Raw genomic sequence first — 9783 nt, forward strand, 5'->3', positions numbered from 1 at the left:
CGGAGGCTGCTGGAAGCAAATTCCAAATCATCCGCGAACGACATTGCAGTTATGAAATTGTCATGTTTTATTCTGGTGAATGACCTGAAAGACAGTTGCACAAACACTCAACACAACCAGTTGCTCCTCTTTTTTTTTCCGGCAGGAGGATAAGCTTCCAGTCATAATGGGCTATATTTTCTGTTTCATGTCACAATCTGAAGTCTGGATTTGCAATTGGGAATTTTTCACAGGTTGAATAGTATCAATTGTGATGCATCAACATTGCGCGAGCAGTTGGGGAGGAAAAATAATTCACATCACAGGATAATCTGTCAGGATAATCTTTTAGAGAAATCCTCCCTTTGCTGACCTTGATCGGAAAGGGGGGCAGGGGAAAAATGTGAAATGTGTCCCGAGTGTCGGTAGGTATTGTATGTAGCCCGCGTTTTCAAATGCCATGGCATATCTGGAAGCGACGTGAGTGGAGGGAGAGAGCTGATCTGAGGAGACACGTGAAGCTGGACAGAAGCAGGAGCAAAATGATAGCACAGGCATCTTGTAACGACACAATGGATGAACAGACACGTTGAGAAGAGAAAAAGCTCATTCAAGTGGATTCTTCGTGACGAAAGAAAAAAAAACTGCATAAAGTCCTTACCAACAGCCCCACAAATGAATTCGCAAACAGTTCTTAAAGGTCCAGAGGCCGAATGATCCGCAACAATGTCTCCAGCTATCAAGACTCAAGAACATTAATTTGGAAATTTTAGGCATCCTGACCCAAAAACACCCAAACAAAAAGTATTCCTGTCTTTTGATTTGTTACACTTGTTTCTTGTTCCCCCCGCCCCCTGAAAAAAAAAATTAAAAATCAGGGACTGTAAAAGCGTTTATATCCTCTTGTTGATGTAACCACCATATACTTAGTGTACAGATGCTAATAATAATTAATAAAGGAACCAAAATGTACATGCACACACACGCAAAAATACACAAGCTAGGCTCAGAAATCTCAGGTTCAGCTCACGGAGGAAGAATGAAATTGTTTCAAACACAGACTTGTGATGCAAAATGCAAAAATGACAACAAAAAAGGCAATCTCTACATTGTTTATACAAACAAATTCATAAAACCCAGAGCCCCTGCCAATTGAGAGTCCTGGATATCTGCATAGTGCATGCAAATATCATTAGGATGTTCAGTTTATTAAGTGGTTTTGCTTGACGTTTCAAGGGAGAGCAGATTGCAAGGCCTCCTACCGCATTGACTATTGTTGTCGTTTGGAGTTCTTCAAGCTGAATTCTATGGCCGTTCAACATCAACTCCCTTGATATTTGCATACAAATTGGAATAGGATTAGAAAAATTATTCATTTCAGATTTCAGTGGACATACATTCAAAGTTCATGTAATTTTGAATTTCATTGCATTTGCATTGCATTGCAAATATTGCACCATGAATCAATGCGTCACACTTTCTGCACAACGTGTGCAGCCATCAAGTGTGCATTGGCAAACAAATGTCAACTACTAATTCAAATGACTAAATAAGCAACAGCATGGTACTAAATGGCAATACAGTAACTCAAAACCATTTGAAAAAAATAGAATAACATCATGTTGATATGAACGTAAATAAGATTACCTCAGGACAATGCTCGCCGGGTCGCATTCCACAGCGGCTAGCAATCAGCATGCTAAAACAAACAAGTGAATGAGCTCACCAGTTCACTTTTTGCCTTTTTTTTTCCAGTTGTAGGGTAACACAAATGGCACGTATCTGCCGGCAATTAATGCGTTTGAAGCAGTTAAAACTCGCATACCGGCAACAGTTCCGAGCAGGACGTCAACCAACCAAACATTCCCCGCTGAGTGGCTTGCGACGTACCTGAAAGGAAGTGACGTCAGAGGCAATACAACAATACCATCCAACGCCAGACGTGATCACGTGATTATCGCACGACTATTAAAATATAGAAAGGAGGAAACGAAGGCAACAATATATTTTACTAATAATGTAAACGTTGAAAGCCATTCGATTATATACTACAACAATGTATCATATATTTTATATATTAAATATCGAAAAATCACCCAGGTTACATTGAAAAGGATTGCGATTGGATTTTCACGTGAGTCAGTGAGTCCAAATAAAAAGTCCGCAAAGAAATTTCAACAAAAGGAAAAGCATCCTGAGGCTTTCCTTGAGAGTCTCTCCTTCGCCAGTGTGCACGTGTGTGCGTGCACGCCTGTGTCTGCAAAGCCTGCATTATTTATTTTCACTAATTAAAAGTAATCAATTGAAACAGGCATTGATAAAAGGGTCTTTATTGGGCTCTCCAGAATCCTTCACCGTAATGTACTTGGTGTCTTTCGAGCCCAGCTTGATTGTTTTGTTCCACAAAAGGCCCAAATGAATGAGAATGTGTTTTGTGCAGACACATCGATGCTAAGCACCCTGCAATGCTTTGGGATTTGGGAACCTCAAATACGCGGAAAATAATTTGGCTCATCAGCCAAAACTGCAGATGGCTGTCACTTACTGAAGGAAAACAACTTACGCCTGGTCAATGGGATAAAGAGATGAATAAACATCTTGAAGCAAGCACGCTGTACTTCCTACTTTGTGAACTGCGCAAGCCAGAGTAAAAACTAAGGAATACTTTAAAAAGTACTGCTCATATCATACTAGTACTACGACCTCATATTATAATATCTATAAGTTTAAGTGTATTTTAAATGTCTCTGAGCTTTATGAACATTTCATATCTTGAAACCAAACTTTCAGCCATCTGTTGTAAAGCTGAACATGGACGCGGGAAGGACTTTCATTTTGCAAATTGAAATGAACAAAAGGATGGCTTCACCAGAAGAAGATTACGATTTTGGAATGCCCCGAAGGAATCTGTTGGTTGACTGGCAGAAAGCTGTGCACAGGAGAGTGCCTGCCAATTTGGAGTGGGAGTTTTTTTGCATGGAAATCAGCTATGTCAGGATGTGCAATACCTCAAAAGACTGCATTCTGTTATGAAATTAAAAGGTGCAGCCTCACAACCAATTTTTTAATGGATTTTTTTTTGGCTTTATTTTCATGTCATTTGTGGAGAATTTTCTGTATTTTTCTCACTTGTTTTATTTTTTAATGTCCACTACCCTTACATGGCATCTAGTAATGTCTGCACAACACCAACAGTGCCATTGGCAGCGGGTGTCCTGGCTTCATTCTTTATTAATCTGTCCAAAAAATGTACTTGTGTTTTGTATAGCGATTGCGGGGAGAAAAAAAAAAAAAGCACGTGTCAAATCCTGTTTGTTTATAGCTCGCAAAAACAAGGACCCTCCAACAAAATTCTCATTTCTCTTTATACCCTCGGGGACTAGGAAAGAAGCAGAGTGCCTGCACATAAGAACATGAAGGTGACACCTTGCTGTCAGATTAGTTCAAGTTCAATTTGCTTCAGGGCATTCGGGTGGTGCGACATATACCGGATCTAAACCTTAATAACGTGGTCAATTTTTCATCGTCACGTGACTGATATGCTTCACTCAAAATACAGTTAGTCAACTTAGTTTTGAACCAGTGGTTTGATGAGGCTTGACTTTGACTTGGGTGACTGCATGATGACTTGAGACATCTTAATGCTTGGTTTAAATAAGAAAATATCCAATCAATTTGCAAATGAGACGACGCCGGAGCAAACTGTCATGAGTGAAGCTTTGGCCTGCCAGTCAGGGATTTGCACTGTCATGATTGGAGCACTTGGCTGTCAATCAATTAAACCTCCTCAGGAGGAACAAGCGAGCGTTCCGATTTGACTTGTGAGCTCCAATTTTCCATATGCATTTTTTTAGGAAAGTAGAACATCAGTGGTTCCTGAATCTGTATGTTTGTCACTAAATGTGATAAGTACAGGATGAAAAATTGTTGATCCTGTAACCTAATCCGTGTATGATGCATTTGTAATCCACATTTTTCGGCATCGTCGTGAACTGACGACCCCTGTAAATGTTTTTGAACAAAACCTGCAAAAAACAAGACAGTCTAGTGATAATGTTGTGGAGAAGTTTAAACCAGCGTTTGGATAGAAGAAGGAAGCGAAAAAAAAAGAAAAAAGAAAAACGCGCGTGGAACATACAAACAAAGAAAGTGCAAAGCCACCAAGAAATTTGCATCCACAACGAAGAATAGACAAAAATGTCAACCCCGAGATGTGCAAAGCAGATAAAGCCCACTTAAGATTTGCTAATGAGATTGTTGAGATTGAATACTTCTGCACGAGGCACTTTACAGATTTTTATTCGTAACTACAATAATATTACTTCCATGTCACCCGTGCGCCACTTTGTGTTGGCCTATCACACGAAATCCGAATGATACGCATTTGTGGTTGTAACTCGGCAAAATCTGGAAACGTTCAAAGGGCTACGCGTGAATATGTTTTTGTTTTTTTTGCAGGCCACTCCGTGTTCATATTTCAATCAAATATGAAAAACAAAAATGTGCAGCGCGTGAATATTGAAAGGAGAACAGATGATTGTGTGTGGAGTCTTTTTGACATTAAAGTGATCCTGTCTTTTCGGGGGGGTTTTTTTCCCCGGTATCATTTTCGCTCTCGTGCACCGTTTGACTGTACTTACCATGCTGAACTATCGATTCATGAAACAAGTCTCCTCGTCATTTGACCCGCAAAGCTGTCATGCGGCAAAGTGTTTATGTTTCAGGTCGGTGAAGTGGAAAGGCGTTATCTTCGTGGGGGGGGGGTGTGGGGGGACTCTCACTTTTGATTGCGCCATCAGTTCACCACATGTCCCGCTTTGTACATTTTCATCCATGCATTAGTTTATCCATGTCAAGATGGAAACGCCTGGGAGAAAAAAATAGATAAATAAAAATCACGTAAAATGCAGATGCACGCCTGATTGTCAGTATTTTGTTCGAATCAGTCCCAGGTCTTCCTGCGTGGAGATTGTATGCATGTGATATGTACGTGAACATGCATGTTAGGTTAACCGGAGACTTTAAATGATCGTTTGTCTGTATGAACCCTCAAATAATCATAATAATAAACAATGAGGTGCCATCGAAAATAAAAGGAGAGTGATTCGGTTATAAGAGGCGCTTGTTCAATCCGGCATCGCCTGGCTTCTAAAACACAAGGGTAGTAAAAGCGTTTGAGATAAAGGCTGACATTTTGTAGGAGGCTGGAAATGGGAGTTGATTTAAGAGCTTAGATTAGAGTCTTTTGCATAAGGACATTTGGGACAGAATCAATGCGGGACAATGCACTCGCTCCATTGGAGAGATGATGTGATGTGTCGCTTGATCCGATGGGCTAAAAAGTACCCAAAGACATCTTTATATGTCTCTGGAGATGCCACAAGTTCAATCTTAGGTACTTACTTGTATATATTTTTTTTCCCAAGATTTAGATGCGCATCTTTTTCAAAGCACATCCTATCTACAAACGGCCTCGTCCACAAATACGACAAAGTTGTACTATGATGAACATTTTGTTCCCGTCCCAATTTGTGTGTTCATTCATTAAATTGTGTCGCCACGTTTCGTTTGAACTGCATGCCGTGAGGAGGCACGAGCTGATGCAATTGCATCCAAGTTCTTGCATGTGCATCCACTCCATTGTTTTGATTTGTTATTGCCTTTGGTCGATATTAACAGCTTCCTGTTTGCCATCCAATGATTGTTTTGCATCCAGAGTCCTGCTCTCTGATGCATTCCGGACTTGCAGAAGGGGCGCAGACTTGAACCTAATTCTGAACAGCGCTCACAATGCATATATTCGGATTCAGGTAATGTCGCTAATGGCTCTGATGTTCTCCACTGGACTTTTTTTTTTTTTTTTTTTTGCCCAGGAATAAATATATAAAGCAGGTGAAAGGGGTTAGGTCAGAGATGCATGTTATATAAGCCACCTTTCCTGTTACTGTAGCCCATGTGTGGCATGCTCCGATCTGGAAGATCACTTGTCTTGTTAGTGCTGACCTCTGTGTGTCCTTCCTCTCCTTTTCATCTTTTTTTTTCCCCCTTTCAATGTTTAGTAGCTTTCATTGTGTATTGTATTAAATGGAGATAGTTCTTAGTTCCACAATGGGGAATTCATTTGTGTTTGTGGTTAGCATGCAGGAAATAGGACTCAAAGGATGATACTTGACCACCTTTTCACTGCATTTTTAAGCGTCTATCCAGTTACTTTTCCACCCACGTTCATAAATTGACATCATTGGTATTCATGTGGTCCATATCTGTTTTCATTTTATGAATACCTGAGACAACAATGTGTGCAGATGACCAAAGAGTAGGAAGGGGAAAAAAAAAATCAATGATAGTTTCCTTTCAGAATCCTGTTAAGGCGTCACAGGTGGAAACAGAGTAGCGAGGAGGGACAGCTTGGAGAAATGGATGGGTTGCTCCTCGATGTCATCATTTCATGAAGACGTCAATTGAAGGAGTCGCGCCATTGACGGGTGTCACAGATCAATTGTCCCGGGGTGGCTGAATAATTGCCATCACAACACGGAGCCGCTAAACGTTTCACGTTGCAAGTGGATTTAGAGTCGAGTCAAATATGATCGACGCCGTTTCCCCATCACAGCTTCAAAGTTGTGCTTCGTTTACGATTCAGCTGCTACGCGCCCATTTTTCTACATCAGAAGTTGACCTTTAGTGCTCGCATGCTAACTGGTAAAAAGCCACTCAGAATGTCTGGATTTGCAGTCGTCCACCCAAAAGGAGCCGCGTTTTTTTCTCCTGCATGAGCTTATAATTGTTTTCCTTTCTGTTTGTTGTGCTGCCTTCATTTGGTTTGATTTGTTTCACCCGCTCTGTCAGATTTCACCCTTGTCCTTCGCCCTGCCCTGCTTGCTCCGCGCCGGCTAATCCGGCCCTCGCCTGCCAACGCCTTCTAAACAGCTCTCTCTCATCTGCGTGATTAGGCAGAAAGCTTTCATGTCACCGCTTTCAGTCGCACCTTGTCGCCGTGGTTGTCGGTGAAGTGCTATGATGGCTTTCTGGGTTGTTGTTTTTTTTTTTTTAGGGCATACTTAACTTCCTGCTGCTATATTTGAATTTCATTGAGCACGTGTCCTCGAAACGTTTCTTTTCATTTTAGCTTCTTTCTGAGTTCGTAAATTATTCGATGCAAATGTCCCCAATGGCTACAATATAATTCAATGCAATTAGTTCAAGTGTGTCATAATTTTCCCATGGAAATATTGGAACGCGTTGATGCTAGACTTCTAATTGTTCACTGTTAGATTCAAATGTGTTCAATCGGGGTCCTTACAATATTGCATAATATGCAAAATAAATGGGAAAAAAATCCCCATTGGCTGTTTTGTTTCTTTGCAGAGGTAGGGCAAGTCATTAAAGCTGGAGATATACTTGTATGCTGCATCCACATTGTGTGCCTGGAGGAAGAGTCAAAGCCATCTCGAAGGAAGAGAGAGACTTTCATTAGCATTGCATTACTTTTATCACTGATCTCTGTCCAAAACAAATGGGATGTTTAATTTGCAAATTACAGATGTAGAAGATTTATGCAAGGGTAAACTAATGAATATTTGATATTATTGCAGCTTATGAGCTGATGTTATTCGCTGCGTAAACCAATGGTTCATTTCATTTGCAGACATTATTTTGTTTTTTTAAATATATATATATATATATATATATATATATATATATCCTTTTTTTCTTCTTTTTTTTTACTGCACAGATGCAATTGTGATACATCCCTTCAGTCATTTTGACAAACTTGGACTTTTTGAGGCTTAGATTTTGCTCTCATGGTGGACATAGGCAGAGGGTATTTCAAATAAAAACAATTCACACACACACACACACACAAAAGGCAGACTCAATCTGCAAGCGCTTTCCCTTTCATCACGCTGACCGCTATTTGCATGGGTTTATCTCCCTGTATCCCTTCGCAATGTGACCATCAATTTTCCAGCTGTACGGCCATGAACACTCCATCGTGTGGCGGAGTTGACCTTCAGCAGTCTTGTGTACACGCGTCTCAGACTGCAAAGCTGCATTTTGGGAGGACTGAGATGGCACCACTTGATTGTCAACTGGAAACAAACATTGCACTCTCGTTGCCCTTGGGAGGAGCTATCGGGGATTGTGGAAAATCGTTCCCACGATCGGTATTCTGAATAGGAATATCACTTGTGTTGGATCACGTGTATCCAAATTCAATACATGTGTCATTCATCTGTGTATTTCCCGGAAGAAATGTTTATCACTCCAGAGGCACATAGGGGCACACATGATGGGCAAGAATGTCTTCGGGCACTAACGCGAGGTGTTCAGAGAATATCAGAGCAGCACAACACTGCCTCCCGTGCCTTTGGACTTCTTGTCTCCCGATGATTCCCGGGTTCTCTCACGCCTGCCTGCTCCTCTTGTGACCTTTTTGAAGTTATACATGCAAAATGAGATTCTTCCCCTTCAGCAGCATATCATTTGAGATCCTCTTACCCAGACAGCACTTTGCTGCACTCTTCTTCAAATATGCCCATTGAGATATTATACTGTGCATGACCAGCCGGAGTCCTTGTGCACGTGTGCGCTTGTATTGGTTCACTCGCCTTATTTACATAAAGGCAACTTGGGATCAATATCCACTTAATGAATGTAAATAGTGTTGGTCTCTCTATATGTAGCATTTAAATGTACAGTTCATGCTATCGGCCGCCTTTTACTCAGTAGCAGTTCTCGGCGGAGGTAACAGGGGCCAGTGATGCTGTACCACCGAGTCTGGACCACCCCCGAAAGGAACTGCTGGAATGAGATGATAAAAAGTGCATCTTCAGTCTTGTGTCATTTTGCACCATGACCCGCGAATATTAAAACGGCAGATTGACTTACAACACGGTTTTTTTTCGGCGCCGTTTGTGATGACAAATCACCTGCTGTTGGAAACATTGTCAACAGATGGCAAACTTACTCAAATGGTGGGGGGGGGGGGGGGGAGCGCGTGACACTCGCGGCAAAGCGTATTGGCGCAGGGTCTGCGGTGAGACGCCACGCGAAAGCTTCGTCGCGGCGCCAGCAGATTCATTGATCGCACCAAAGCGGAAAATAAATAAATCAATACAAATTTTGAATGCATATTGCAGAGTCGCCGCCTTGAGAGCACTCCCGTGAGAAAAATGTGAGTGAGTTTTTGCATTTGTGGATAAATGTTGGTGAGCGGATGCCCTCACATCTATTCAGCACAAGTAATTGCCTGAGGGCATCATTTTCAATTTCTCAAGATTATTTTTTTTCCGAAGAAGTTTGCTGCTGGGTGCAACCAAGGTTCCTGGGAAAAAAGTGGAAAACGGTGTGCCTATCAATTCTGTCCGTTGAGGATGTGGCGGGCGTGTACATTATCGGAATTCTGATCACATGCATCCTGCTGTTTGGATGTGGCAGTTTCCTAATCTATTGTCAAATTCATCAGACGGGGCAGACTCATGCCACACGTGAACTCAATCACCAGTAGGATGCCATTTTTCAGTTGTTTCACAAAACGCCTACCGCCAAGGAGCAGTTAGGGAACAGTTCATCTTTTTGTTGGACGATAACCCCGACAGACAGACAAGATATAAAACGAAAATCAATTGCAGACTAAATAGTGTAATTTCTGCCCAAAATGTGCCTCAACAGTATTGAATATGCCAGCGACAGGAATCATTTTCCGCCGGTGATGGCCTTGGGTAAACACCCTGAAGTAGAATACACAGTTGTTGGGGCCGCTCGCCTTCTCAGAATTCCTCCTACGCTCCATAAATGACG

General features: G+C 41.6%; 1 long non-coding RNA gene across 1 annotated transcript; it reads right to left on the reverse strand.

Moving 5' to 3' along the window:
* Positions 1–1869, reverse strand: LOC147186893 (uncharacterized). Its single transcript, XR_015099015.1, has 3 exons — positions 1805–1869; positions 1627–1678; positions 1–1308 (listed from the first exon to the last, which is right to left on the reverse strand). It is a non-coding gene; the product is annotated as an uncharacterized LOC147186893 (long non-coding RNA).
* Positions 1870–9783: the final 7914 nt, after the last annotated feature.

The sequence above is a fragment of the Hippocampus guttulatus genome, chromosome 21 (genome assembly GCF_054856545.1).
Source record: "Hippocampus guttulatus isolate MCC_2025c chromosome 21, RoL_Hgut_1.0, whole genome shotgun sequence".
NCBI lineage: Eukaryota > Metazoa > Chordata > Actinopteri > Syngnathiformes > Syngnathidae > Hippocampus > Hippocampus guttulatus.